A 15666-nucleotide genomic window follows, 5' to 3' on the forward strand; every position below is an offset into this window, starting at 1 on the left:
TGAGTTTGCTACTTTGCTGATTCTCCCATCAGTTTTTCCAGCTGCTTTATAGGGTGGGCGTAAAAGTTTTACGTCCACTGTTTAAGACGAAGTTTCCAATGAAAATAAATCATGCACACTCTGGGCTTGCCTATGCTAGCTGACAAGAATTCGCAATGGACCTAGCTAAAACACTTCACAGCACGCGTTTGGATTACCCACTCAACCGGTGCAAATTTATTGCACACCGCGGCACTATATAAATCTCAGCTACCTGTCACTTCAGCTTATATTAGCATCACTTTCCATCAATTTAATCTTTGGTCCTGGATTTTTCAATATTATTTTATTATTCTGATAGATGTTTAGCTCGCGATGTAACAGATAAAAAGCTGCTGGTGTCTACTTAATTAATTTTCATAAATACATAAATCCATAAGCCTTTAGCCTATCGACTGTTAACTGCACCTGCCCTGTTTTGTCCGTTTGGTGAATACATGGAAATTTCCAATTGGTTTATTCAGGCGCAAAATGCTCGAGGCTAAATGCCCACGCAAAGCCTACAAAATGTGTTTGCGACACCTAATTAAATTAACGAATTTCGTGTTATATTGTTTATCAATTAAATTATATGCTTGTGGAGTTCATTTTTGGAGGGGGGGCAGCATATAAATGCGCGCCACATGACGTATACGTGATATGTACAAAAACAAAACAAACATTGTTTATGGCCCTTGCAAATATTTAAAACAATGTATTTAGCGCAAATCTTGTATTTAATTTATTTAATTTAATACCATGTTTACTGCAGTGCGATGCTTGAAAACGGGATCAAATAAATTTTAATTTTAGCTTTCATGTGAAAGTGTCACATTGCATACACATGATATGCAACAAATAAGAGAAAGAAGGGAATCGTAGGCACGCCGAAAACTAAATATCCTTGCAGACTCAACGTTTTCATAATGCTCATAGTGTTTATCCCGTGTCTAAAAAGCACAGGGAAAACATTTAACGCCGAGTATGGTTAAGATATCTTGGAAAACAAAAACGTTTTTCATAGAACAACTTAATTTTCTTCCTTTTGCAGCTATATGATATAGTGTTCCGATGTAAGTAAGATATTGCATAAATGTCAAGATAAATGGTCAAGATATCTTAAAGCATAAGTGGTCAAGATATCTTAATAAACAAAACAAAAGTTTTCCATTTTCGACCGGTCGTTCCTAGCTATATAATATAGTGGTCCGATATTGATAGGATTTTGCACATATATATATATATATATGTATATATATAAATTTAAGGAAACTTTTAAACTTAAAAACTAATAAATGAGGATTTGGGCCAAGATAATTTGAAAAACGTGCACTTCTGCAAAGTTTCATGACAATAGCTTTACAACTTGGAGACTAGTTTGCCTAAGAACAGATAGACGGATAGACGGCCATGGCTATTTCGAATCGGTGTTACACATTTCGAGACAAAATTATTATACCCTCTGCAAGGGTATAAAAAACTGTGTCTAATGCCTATGTAAGCAATTTGTCAATTAGGAAAATATTGCCTAAAGAACGTTGTGTATCTTCATGCCGTTTTCGAAATATGCAAGAAGCAAACTGTATTTTATGCCCATGTGACTATCTTCAAAAAAAAAAAAGAACCGCAACTTTTTAATATTATCTTCTAGATAGTATGTTTAAAATCAGTTTGGACCTGCATATATATAAAACTGTTTATTCTGACAGACTGACTGACTGATTGGTGATCAACGCATAGCCCAAACCGTAAGAGGTAGAAAGCTGGAATTTTCACTTTAGTTACATTATGTAAAGAAGGTGCACGTTACGACGTGGCGGTATAAATCCCGAAAACCGTTTTAATTAAACCATTTTGTTTAACGTTTGAAGTGTGTTTCACACTTTTCGAAAAATCCATTCCTGCTTGGTGGAAATGGAGCTCAAAGATTTTTTTGCAAGGATCTATATGAAAAATCATTTGGGACATGTTTCTCATTTTTCACAAAACAAAAGCTACCTGGGTAGAAAGTACGAGATAAAAGATTTTTACTGAAGCTTTAAGCTTTTAAGTTTTTCTACATAAGCACTTAATGAATGTGTGTTTCAGCGATTTGGAAAATTCCACACGCAAATCAAAAAATCCGGCGTAAAAAATTAACCTAACTTTTTGATTAATTATCGGTTTTAAACTATTTTCAAATATCTTTATCAGAACTTATTTGACACGCCTTCGCAAGGTCAAACGCTACTTTATCGAAAATGCGGATCTGTAAATGCATGTTATTTATTTTTATATCAAAAATAACATTATTGATGATCTCTTGCTGTGTTAATTTCTTAGCAGGAAGTAGTCAGAAGACATATTAACAAGCATATTTTGTACTTTTTAAGAACTTTAACTAATTGGCATCTCCCTAACAACGAAACGCTGCCATCCCCACCCCAACCGAACTGACATATGAATAATGCCCATCGAGGCATGCAAATAAAATGTGTGTGTGAGCTGCAAAATCAATTTGAGTTATTGTATTTAGCGTTCAACGTTGCTTGAACAAAATCGTTAAGTAAAATAAATATTTTAAAGCTACACACACACACATACCCACACAAAAAGGCTGGGGAAACTGTGGGCAACACTCACGCAGTTTTGTCGATGATTGATATGCCATTGCTAGGTGCGGGAATCAGGGCCTGTTGACGTTGTCAAACTTTCCACATGCCTTCAACACCCTACTACACAATTCCAACCCCACTACAGCCCCTACCGGCACACACACACACCTTATAGCAGGCACACACAGCCAAACACACACGTCGAGTGTCAAAGTTTTTTGCGCCCGCTTAGCGCAATTGATGAATTGTTAAAAGAAAATCGCGCGTATGTGTAAACATTTTGGTCTATGCCAGGCAAAGGGAATGCTGGGGCACAGGAAACTGTGTTGGAGTGGAGGGTGCTGTGAAACAGCTGCTGATGCCTGCCGCTGCCTGTTTAGCAAACAGGTACAACAAACAACAACAGCAGCAAGGATAAATGAAGCCAACGAAGCGGAAATTCTCTTGTTAACGGGAATTACAATCCATTTAATGTTTTGATATTTTAAGCGTTTGAGATGAGAACTCATATCAATTTTGTGTCATCTAGCTAAATCAAAGCAATAAATTAAAGGCCGTCTTGAATGGTATGAGCAGGTATTACTTTACAAAGAAGAAGTATAGGCATGCATCCAATTAATGACATGGGTATGTGCATATAATACTTTATATTCGATATAACACATAAGATAACACAGCAGCAGAGCTAATGAACCCCACTTAAGTTAGGGTATAGTGTATTTCTGAAGCAAACTTGAGCCATATGCAGGCAGCATTTTTGCAAGCTCTTCACTTTTAATCTGTCTTCTGCCAGCTGATGAGGGGACAGCCACATACACACATACACTCATGCATATGGCTGCTGTCAGCCTTTTACGCAGGCGGCTGGCACCTAATCCCTGACACGGAAGCCACATTTAAAGAGTGCCACACACCAACACACATGCACACAATCGCAAACGCAGATACTCGGCTAAATATATGCTTACTTGCTTCCATACACACCTCATCACATTCAATCATCAATCACACGCTTTGGTGATTCATTGATAAGCTTCCTTCTCTCAAGCACACACACACACTATTCTGATGCTGTGTGGGCGTGGCAATCATGTTAATAAAGCCGACCATTAGCCTGCGCCCCGGCCCCAAAACACTCGGCCTAGCGAACAGCTTTAAGTCGGTTGCCTTAAAAGCAAAATTCAAATTGAAAATGAAAAAAATAAAATAAATGTAAATTGTTCTGCACGCTAAGTAAATACAATCGCTGTACAGAGTTTTTGTTTATTTAAAAAATTTCGAAAATCAATTTAAACATTTTTTGTGGTATGTTTTTTTTTGTTTCGTTATTTTTGATGTGGTTATCCGGGCAGCAGGCAGAGTGCCATGTAAACAAATGAAAGTTTTACGCGGCTGCCAAGAGCAGATGCGAGTATGCCTCCCTTCTGTGTGTGCGTGTGTGTGCAAAAAAGTGCAAAAGTTTATGCATAAAAACGATGATATGTGTGATAGGTGTATACCCTGTAGCTACTTGAAACAATATAAAAAGGTATCATACGCTGAGGAAAATCTTAAGTAAGCAAACCATGTTGAACCATTGAAAATAAAGCTAGCAAATATGTTCTCTGAATATACTTAAAAATCAGATGATTTTCGAAAACATGAAAGAAACAATATAGGAAACAGTAAAGCTAAAGCTAAAGCTAAGTAAATCAATTTTCGCTTACTATATAACCATTTTTGACCTAGTCTTCCCATTTACTCATATACTAGTTGGAAGTCTAAAGGATTATATTGAGGATTATATTACTGTATGTGACGCATAGTGAAACTAGTAAAGTAAAAACTAATAAAAGCTTGAACAATTAAAAAGATTGTCATACAAGAACTTAATTTTCAATCGATTTCCTATGTCAGATTTCCGATAGAATGATCCGATCCGGCCAACTCCGATATAAGTACCACATGCAACAGAAAGACGATCTAATTGTTATAACCAAATCTTTTAAGCTGAGAGACAAACTTGCGCAGAAAGAGACAGTTGGACAGACGGAATGGCTGTTGATACTAATCAAAAATAAATATAAATTTATTTTTGAGATGTTTCAGTCCTTACAAAATTAAAATAGTTTTTACAGTGAGCGACAGGAAGGGTACATATGTGATAAGTATGTACAGGCTCAGCTACAGGGTATTAGTTAGTAGTGCAATCTTGCTTTAAGCGTTTTAACTTAGTATTGTTGCTGCCGGCGTCAAGAGCATGCTCCATTAATGTCAGAAGTGTAATTGTTTTCCAATCGCTTTGATAACGCACAAAAAGTGTCGCGCACACACGAAATTTCACAAATTTATTTCGAGTACATATTAAAATCACTCGAAACCGTCGAGTGCTTTGAAAATGACCCAAAAAAACAAATGTGGTTTTCCTTTTAAATAGGCGTGTGTGGCTGTGTGTGTGGGTGGATCGCAAATGTGAAAAAGGCATTCAATTTAAGCTGTCTACTTGTTAAGCTAATGCCCACAAGCGAAATGCAACAAAAGCATCAAAATGTGTGCCAATATACGACGTACTCAAAAGACACTTGACCACGGACTTTTTGAGAGACCTCAGAGACTAGTTGAATGTTGTAAGCATTTATTTTAAGGCCGCTCGAAAGCGTATAAATATTTATGTCTTTGTTTTGGTATTATTTTCCCACAGTTTAACTTAAGTGAGCTCATCGAAAATCACAAAAAGTTTCGAACAGAAATCAAACAGCATGATAATATTTTGTTAACCGTTCGGCTTAATGTGCACTCAGCTGATAACGGCTATTATTATGATAAGCCTAATGCTTGAGATTATAGAGCTGAGGTCATAGAGCTACTTGACTCATAATCTAACACGTTGAGTACAAATCAAATTAGTCAGCGGATTATAATAGTAGTAAAGTCAGATACCGGAAAATATGAAAAATGAAAGTTGTTTAATACAGGTCATTAATCGATAACTAAACAAGGTGTAGTCGCAGAGGAATACTAGAATGAAGCGATGAAATAAATCGCTGAAGTGAAACACAATCATCATAATTTAACCACCACGATTAATTTAAGCAAATTTATTTCAAAGAATGAAAACGCCCCAATTATGTAGAAAAGCAATCCTTTAGATGGTAGTTATGTTGAAGATATCATTAATGCAACTAGAATGTGAGCATACTATATAATTTGTTTGTATCTTCCCTTTGGTCTCAAGCTATAACTTACTACAATGGATGGTAAAGCATATTATTATAATAAAAGCTTAAAAATAATTTTTACCTGAACTATGATTTTATGCATTTTGAAATTTACGACTACACTTATTGTTATTCGCTCTTATCGCAAGTAACGTTCTACCTGAATTTGCATATATATGTGAGTTTCTATAGAAGGCTACACTTTACTATGAAGCACGTCATATAGATATTTAAACTGCCTCGAGCTCAGTTTTAATAAGCAGTCAGTCACAGGACAAACTCTGTATAGACAGCAATCGGAAGCGGAGGCTGTAGGCAACAATTTGAGAACGTGCCAGAAGCACCACGTCGTAAGACTTCATAAGCATTTAGTAAGAGTGCTCTAGTCGGGAGTGCCTGACGAAGAGATACCCTGAGCCCAGAACTGATCTGCCTTTACAAATATTCAAACTTTTTTTGTCCTATATATACATATACACACAGACACGGCGGCTCCAGCTACTTCAAAAAGTTTCTTCTTCCTTTACCCCACACTACCTTTATTAAATTTCAATGATATATCAAACAAGACTGTGTGGTTGTCAAAATGCGAGGATCTACTTTTTCATATAGGATTTTTTTATTTTTATTATGTCACATACGAGACTTCATTCGTAGTATATTTCGTATAGCTCGTTAAATATTCTAGATTCCGATATTACATACATACTGTTTCATACATTTGCACAAAACTTGTATACCCCATTATCCTTTTGCAATGGGGGCAGGTTATGAAAACGCACTATAAAACAACCAAAGGAAGAGACAAATGGCAAAGGTTGAAACGAGGCGCAGCGACTCGAGTTGAACCGTGGCAAGTTCTGTTGTTTATGGAATAATAATAAACGAAGACAATTTCAATGACGCTGTGACTGCGGCGTCCCTCTCATCTGCCCCTCTTCGACCTGGCTACCTTTGTTGATATTTGTTGTAAAAGTTATGTTGTTATTGCTATTAGGGCTGTTCATATTGTTGTTATTGTGGTTGTCGTTATTGCGGACAGCAAAGGGCAGCAGCAGTTGAAAAAGAAGAAGCAGCAGCAGCAGCCGACATAAACAAAAGCCGCGCGTCACGTCACATCATTTCCTGCAGCCATTTTGTGTTTTGCCTTTGATTTTACTGTTGTTTCTGCTCTGAGTTTCTTTTCTTCTTCTTATTTGGCTCTGTTGTTGCTAAAGGTAAAGTTCTTCATGCAGGCGCTTCAAATGTTTGTTGTTTTTATTATTTTATGGCAATTAGACGTTGATTTTTAATGCTATGGGTTTTTATGTCGTTGTTGTTGATGTTAATGCTCTGCCGCAATAATGCACATAACAATAATAATAATAATGATACGCATACGCCCTGTGGTACTTTTATTTAATGATTCACTTGTGTAATTTATTCAAGGCATATGTAAACATTGTTAGTAGCATTAATACTAGGGTGAAAAATACCAAATGGTGAGAGTCATGTGGTATTCTTATATTTATATAAAGCTCTTTGTATTAGGTATTATTTTATAAAAAAAAATCTTCGCACAGCTGACTCATCAGCACAGAATCTCAGCGGAATGGCCTAAAGCAACAACTACAAATTATTTTTGAAGCAATTATTCAAGCTCAAGCTTTTATATCCAATTTAAGCACCAAGTGGTGCAAATTGTAAGTTGTCATATTTAAAGCTTTAATTTTGTAATTATATACATACAAAATTTGTGGTACCTCGTGCTTAAAGTACAAGGGTATTTGGTTCTTTATTTCATTATTTCTTATTATTTCCTCAAAGTTTTGAACCGGCGACCTCCTGCTAGCTAGTTAGACTTCTCAAATTCACTTTCGACCTAAAAGGAAGCTGCTGGAAAAATGGCTCCTTCTTAGCCCTTACCGTTTGGGCTGTGCATTGATCACCAATCAGTTAGTCATTCCAAAGGGATAAACTCTTTTGTATTTACAGATTATAATTATAAAGAACTCTATATGTTGTCGAGACAAAGAGGAAATAACTTATATCTAATGTATATTTCTATTCGCACATTTGTTTTATTAAGTTTGAGCTAAATATATAACTTAAGAATATACACTAGAGTCTGTGGTAATTCCTTTAGCTGCCCTCACATCCATAAACTTTTCTTTTTATTAATTCCGACTAAATCTTCATGTAAGGGGTGACCTCGAACTTGGGACTAGATATTTAAGAGTTTCCTAGCATTAAAAAACCACATTCAACTTGCGTTAATTCACTTTATTCAAGTAAATCAACCCACTTCTTTAAAAGTCAATTGCGCAGAATTTGAAAAGAGCTTTCAAATAAACTTATCATTGAAAATGATTTTCATTGGCGCCCCTATTTAACTAGTTTTGCCCATTTATCCTTTTCTTTTGATTTTCGCCTGATGCTTTAGCGATTTGCCTTACCCGTTCTTGGCACTTTAGCAGTCAATTCAAAAATCAATTAGAAACGGAAAATCTATTAAAGCCAGCACTTGAATGCCTTTGTTAATAAAAGTGTACAAAGGCGCTTTAGGGGCGCTAAGGGCGCTAATTGGACATCGAGTGGATTACTTAGCGAAGCTCATTTACCCATTTTGAAGCACCCAATCGGCAAGTCTCAAAAGCTGTGGACGGCCCAAGCGTAGCGTTCTATCGACCAGTACATGCGTATCTATTATCATCCGCTCGAGTGTTCTATGAGCACAATAACAATAACAACAACAAGCTGAAGAGACAGAGGTGGGACACCGGCTGAGAATGAGAGCATAAACATGAACTTGTGCCAGCTTTGCAATTTTGCTGAATAAGTGCGGCTTGTGCTGCTACTGGGCTTCATTACGCTTGATTTCTTGTGAACTGGCGCACACACTCTCCAACACACACGCACACACACACACATACAAGCCCATACTCAGATACTTGCAGTAACATTAAAGGAGCGCTTAGTTTATGCTTCGTTTGCCAGCTTGGACGGCTGACACGGCTTCGTCCTGGCGTCAAAATGACTCTTGGCTGAGAGCCGGGCATGAGCAGTCATATGAATGCTGAGGCGCGTCGTGAGCGAACAATGGAGCCCAGGAACTCCCACTAAAGGGGCCAGTGGGCGCAAAGAACGAGCTCTAAAGCTAAGGCTGCAAAGTACGTTTGACAGTCAGGCGGCAGGCACCAAGCGCCGGTCGGCAGGCAAACAGGCGAGCTGCCGGCGACAGGAAGTGGTCACAGGATGTGAATAGCTTGTCTATTGCGGGCTGCAGACGCCTGACCAGTGAACGTCTGAATGACAGACACCTTTGTAAACAGCCACAGGATACGCCCCACACACACGCACACACGCACACAAATATACACACACTAACACAGAGAAATGGCCTAGCATGAAGATCTAGAGTAAACAAGCTCCAATCGCAAAACGAACTGGTCAAGCCATATAGCCGTCCTGAATCGTAATTCTTAGCTCAACGAACCTGTTGACAAGCAGCTCGACGCTGAAAAGCGAGCAACACTTTTTACACATTCACTCGGTTTTGTGCAATTTTCGAGCACATGAAGCGTCACACGAAAGCGTCCTGCCACATGCTGGGAGCCATTTAAATGCTGTCGCTTACTGGCACCCTGCATGCCCTTCCTCCCTCTGGTTGCGCTGCAGTAACCGCAACCGCTGGGCAACCTGCAGCACTCGCTTCGGTTTGAATAATTAACCAAAAAACGACGTCTGACCACAGCAAAGTCAACGGCAAAAAAAGGCAACAAAACAATAATAAAAAACTAGACGTATTTTACTCGAGAATGCTGAACGGAAAGCTATCCTGTTTTTAACGCAAATTAAATAAAATATAAATATGTGTCTTTAATTTTAAAATCAACCTTAATCAAATTAAATAAATTAAAAAACCATATGCATATGATATAAAGAAAATGTATGAACAGAAAATTAACTATATATAATGTTAATATATATAATATCATTGGTTATACTTAATAATGGATCTAGCTAAATCGACTGGACAATCGCTAATTCATTTTATACCTTTCACTGCCTGACCAATCTTATGATACTCCTTTGCTACGTACAGGGCATAAAACCAAATGAATAAATAAATTTATGAAGCGCAACCACATGGTTTTAAGCGCAATTCAGGCCGAAATTCTTTTTTCTTTTCTTTTTGACTATTGCTCGGCCCGTTGAAAGACCAAAATTCGTTTGCATAAATCATTGGCGCAGGATTGATTATGACAAAAGAAAATACCGACAATCGATTGCAAATCCCCAGCACGTAGCTCATTTATTTATGTATTTTCTTTTCATGCCACAAAGGTACCAAAATCCAGTCAACACAATTCCCTCCATCCTCACCATACAAATGACAGCACATTAGCCGCAGCGGATGTTGGCCTTTTCATGCCTGACTGCACGCCCACTTGGCCCAGAGCAAAAAAGTAATGTATAAATATATAAGTGATATGTATGTATATGAAAGAGGAGCCCAAATGGAGCCCCAGAGAACTGACCAGCAGTCAGGACACAAATGTCAATAAATTCATATGAAGTTATCTCTTCCAGACAGCTTAATGCGCATTTTTATCGCCTAATCTAGAGTCAAATTTCTGCACAGTTGAATTTTTAGAAATCTCTCAAATGCGAATATCAAACATGAGCATCAAATAATTCATAGCCAAAAATCATACACTTACCCCAAGGTCCTGAAGTGGCCTTCTGCTTGAGTTGAGTTCAGTTTTAACAGACTGCAAAAAAGACACCAACAAATATAGTATAAGAATTAAAATGAAATAGAATTTTTTATGGTATAAAATTGAAACAGAATTATTTTGATACGAAAGAAATTTATCTTTCAGTAAATAAAAAAAAGTAAATGCCTGCCAATAAATTAAAACTAATATGAAAGTAGATGTAAATTATTCACTTTTAAATATTTGTATATTTCATTGATTGAATTTTCGGATTATTAATTTTATTTTGAAAAATATTTATTTAAGCTCCTTTTTTTCTGACTTAATAATCAGCTTGACATGTCAATTTAAATTTTTGACATCTGTCTTCAAATTTAAAGATTTAAAAAGTTTTCATGAATTTCATTAAAACTACTTTTTCCTGGTTTGCTTGCTATTAAAAATGCAATTGAATTGGGAAACTGAAATAGGATTGGGTACGAAATAGTCTTACGCACTGTAGATACATAAAATCCGAACTAGCATTAAGCAAAGCAACAATATGGAAGATATTATCTGCTGTTCTTCTTGGATAACTATGGGCCACTTGATGGGCGTGGGCCACTTGGTTGTTATGGGAACGACCCAAATAAAGTCGCATATGTTGACTGCTGACAGCATTTGATGAACCTAATAAACTCTGAGCGAAGTGCTACTCAGCCCAGCTCAGCTGCCAGCCAAGCCAAAAATGTTAAATAAAATTGAAGTATCAAACAGATATTCGTGGCCCACAGCCGTTGCCCTTGACGTTGGCAGCAATTCAAAAATATCTTTTATTGAATCTCGGTAACCCAATGTCGAGCAACGAGTTACTCGTAAGTCTGGGCCAGAGGCTTGCGGATAAGGGTGGAGCGAAGCATAAAAAAGATTAGCACAGGCCTTAGTAATGGGTCAAAGTGTAAATGGGTGTGTTTGCGGGTGTGTGTGGTTGTGTGTATCTATATGAAGTGTGCTTGGAGTGACAGCAGTCAATGACATTGAGCCGCAGAAAATAGATTCACACACCCACACACTGTATCACCCGATAGCCACACACACCCTTCAATAACTGGACATGACCAAAGAAATGTCTTTGCATCAGCTTGAAAAGCTGTGCAAGTCTCTACATTAAATTGGATTTTTTATTTTAATATATGCATTTTACTTTTCGCAGCATGTGCAATGCATCTTAACTGACACACACGCACGCACACAATTGCGAGCTCGCACCCACACAGCCACCCACTCACAACCCCAACTGCATTTCGGCTGCTGCATTATTTATAGTTTTTTTATATGTCATGGAATACGTGATTTCGCATAAATTGCATGGCCCCCACTCGAGTGTGTGCTCACCTTCGTACAGCCGCCATCGGCCTACATCAATGAGTTTAGCGCACAAAAAGTGCAAATTAAATGGTTCCTAAGGAGAAGGGGGCTAACATTGCAACGCGTATTTTCAATAATTAATGGCACAGACGAATGCCAGTAGATAATAGTCGCTTTAACAAATGTTGCACAATGATGCTGTGAAAATGTATACCGATAAAAAATATTTGAGAACATATACATATTTTGTGTGCAATGTCAAGATTTACACAGATATATAGCAAAATCAATGGTTAAAATAAGGAATACTAAAGCATTAAAGTGGCATTTTAAATTTTAACTAAAACCAGTGTTGAAAAACTCCTTAAAGCTCGTTGAGACTGACTGTTAGCTAATGCTTAATTGGCTTCAGTTAATGTAAAAAACAACAGTCGCATGTGGCTTAAAATAAAAGAAAAGTAAAAAAAGCAAAATATATATATATATATATATATATATATATATATAAGGCTGGCATTTATTTAACCAGTTTTACCCAATTTCTTAGTTTTGTCAAAATTCCATATAAATTAATATAGCTTCAACACATAAAATTCAACGAGTTCTATTTCTATTTTACTTTGCAATATTATTAATTTAATAATTATATTTTATGTATATATTTATATTACATACTTTTAGTTTTAAAGTAACTAACAAAATTTTTCAGGAAATTTCATTACGATAGCCTTTAAAAATATTTGCATTATACATATCAACATGCATTTTTTACATTACATTAACATACCACTTCAGTTTATAACTCTGATTTTTTGGGTCATGCCAGCGCATTTCAGTTGTTTTGTGACCAAATTGAATAATATATGGAAGTTCTAATCGCATTGTACGCATTCCAGTAAGCATTCAGATGCTTGCCGGCCACAAACACAAGCACGTTCTCTTTATAAACACATAAATTCTTAAGTAAATGTACTGTTAAGCTGGATTTTTCACACCGCCCAGCGACAAAATGTGAATGAAAGAGCGGCTGCTAAACGTGTGTGTGGTTCAGAGAGGGTCGACAGGACAGGGCGAGGAAGTTGGGTACATAGTCTACAACTATTGAAAAAACATTAATGCAAGCATTACGTAACTTTAAATGGAGCCAGCACTAAGGCAACCAGGGGAGAAAGGTGCAGTTGGCTGGCGCGCAGCTGGAAAAGTGTGCAAATAAAAGATATTGAATTTGCCGGTAGATGGTCAATGTGTAGCTAATAAACAGTAAAGAGACACGCAGCTCGGCAAGGAGCGCCGCAGGAATATCGATTACAGGACACGCGACACAGACATTCAGACCGCAAATAAAAACAAAAATACTGAAAACGAGAGCTAAGCAGCAGATACAAACTCAGCAGCAGCAGCTAACGCTCGAGCCGGCAAAATTTCCAACAGTTTGAGCCATAAAATTTGAAGCGAAGGACAACTTGGCTTGGGCATGAAAGCCCTATATAGAATATCAGTATTCAGCAGGCAGTCTGTTTGGGGGCTAGCTGAGCGAAGTGCTGACACCTTGGCTGGGCGCCACTTAGCCCCATTGGGGCACAGCTGCAGCAGCAGCAGCAGCCTCACATTCTATGCAAAAGTTCATTTCGGGGGCAGCAAAATTGCCAGCGTATGCGAACCACTTAAAGCACTGCCAATTGTGGCAACATGGGGTAGATACAAGTATTCAAAATACACTCTCTAGCAATCATGTTTCGTGCTCTTGTTGCACAGTGCCTAATTTGTATCTGCTGTCCGACCACAGGACGCTACCCAGCTGCTTGCTACTGTGAGCTGCACAAATGGGAGAAAACTGTGTTCAACTTATTTTTAAGCAAGCCAAAATGTTTTGGTCAAGATGGCAGGACTAAGGAATACCCTGTATGCAAATGTTATTTATCTCAAATTATATCTGATCTCCCTGAAATAGAAATAGCCTGTGTTCAATCCTGTGGTAGCTATTTTTTCTTGCACGTTTAACGAAACACTAACTTTATTTTTAATCACATCCAATTTTGCATTTTTATTGGATTCTTAATAAACTTGCTAGATGTTCAGACAATCACAATAAAACCTTTAAGAATACAATATGTTAATATTAAATATCTGAACTTATTAAATAAAGGCAATATTTTTTGAAATATTTGTTAAAGTTTATTATGGAGCCAGGTTATTGTAACCGGAAACAAGTTTGATAACCTGTATACCCAATTTAATAAATCTTGTAAGTAGAATCTCCGAAATCCTTTAGGTAGACATACAGCCAGACAAGCAAACGAACATTTTATCGGTGGACGCAACTTTGTTTTTAATTAAAAGTATTGAAAATGCATAAAGTCGAGTTAAGAATACTTATTTAAAATAATGGCCTTACCCAAGTATATAATAAAAGTTTAGTTTCGAGTTTCGTAATTGGGAACAATTTTCATCGTTGGCTTAGCTCCAGAACATTTTGTAGCATGCTTTGCAAGGGGACAGAGTTGGGCACAGGCCAAGCAGATGCCGGGCAACTAACTGACTCTACACTTAACTACATAAACATACACAGACACAGACGCCCCCTCGCCTAGAGCTTTGACACGCATACGCTTAGTGCTTAGTCTTAACCCGGAGCTATCAAATCTTGTAGCTGACATTTATGTGTGTCTTACAATAGCTACGGCTAGGGCGATGGTTACGGCTGCCAAGTATTAATGTCCTACCCAAGGACGAGCCACATACATATTCATTCAATGTGTACCACAGTGAATATATGTACACTTGGATTCAGCTGCTTGTGTGTGTGTGTGTGTGTGTGAGTGTGTGTTCGGGCGTGTGTGCCAGTGTGTTGACATTGATTGCGTGTGCGTGTGTCTGACAGTTGTCCCAACGAGTTTAATACTCGTAATAGTGCGATTTTAATTGAATAATATGCAATCGTGATAGCCAAAACTGTCGGTATATGCCACACCCCACACCCACACAACCCATACACACACAGCCACACCCACCCAGACGAGTGCGTGCTGAAGCTAGGCAACTTTAACTATGCTTTACGTATCCGATTTGTGCACATGACAATCTCGTATTTGTTTTTCTTGCCCTCCTCATTTCATATCTTGGCGACAGACTTTAGTAGCCTTATAATTGTCAATGGTCCATTAGGGCGCCGTCCGCTGTCCTTTGCCACAGATGACACAATAAGATGCCGCATGTGGTTGCGTCAATCACATAATTTGACCCACAGCAGCAGCCATCCCACTTGAGATGACCACGTGACAACGCCAGTTAAAAAAACCGATGAACAAGGAAATATTATACGCATATGTATGCGGAGGTATTAGGAACTATAGAATGTTTTAATGTAATGTAGACGTAAGGTGGTAAACATGGACTGTTCACCAAGTATTCTCAACTAACAAGTACCAATGAATTCTCAAATGAAAATGAAAATCAACAAGGGGTAACGAGTACTCTTAAGCTCTTAAAAATTTCACGTGTACTAGTCATAACTAATGAGTAAAAGGAGTACCGAAACGAGTACAAGTGACTAAGAGCTACTTATAAAGAATTAGTGCGAATACCAACGTCAACTAAAGAGGACTAAAGAGCACTCTAGCGTAAAGAGTATCTAAAATTTTCAGAACATTACTTGCTTTAATATGATTTAAGTTATATTTAAATTATAATATCGTTTTTTCTAAGGTAAATTATGATTCAATTGGGACGCATATATTTTAATAAAACTTTATACTGCGTAATATACAATATATTTGTTTCAACGATGGGCATGTTATGAAAACCAATTGT

The 15666-nt window shown here is 37.4% G+C and overlaps 1 long non-coding RNA gene across 1 annotated transcript in view; it reads right to left on the reverse strand.

The window, feature by feature from the left end:
• Nucleotides 1-15666, reverse strand: part of LOC115764942 — a 62934-nt gene that overhangs the window by 29400 nt on the left and 17868 nt on the right. The window contains exon 2 of the long non-coding RNA XR_004018065.1: nucleotides 10513-10563. This is a non-coding gene — a long non-coding RNA (uncharacterized LOC115764942). The remainder of the gene's footprint in view (nucleotides 1-10512; nucleotides 10564-15666) is intronic.

Source organism: Drosophila novamexicana, unplaced genomic scaffold (genome assembly GCF_003285875.2).
Source record: "Drosophila novamexicana strain 15010-1031.04,08,12 unplaced genomic scaffold, DnovRS2.1 tig00000877-arrow-arrow-pilon, whole genome shotgun sequence".
Classification (NCBI taxonomy): Eukaryota; Metazoa; Arthropoda; class Insecta; order Diptera; family Drosophilidae; genus Drosophila; species Drosophila novamexicana.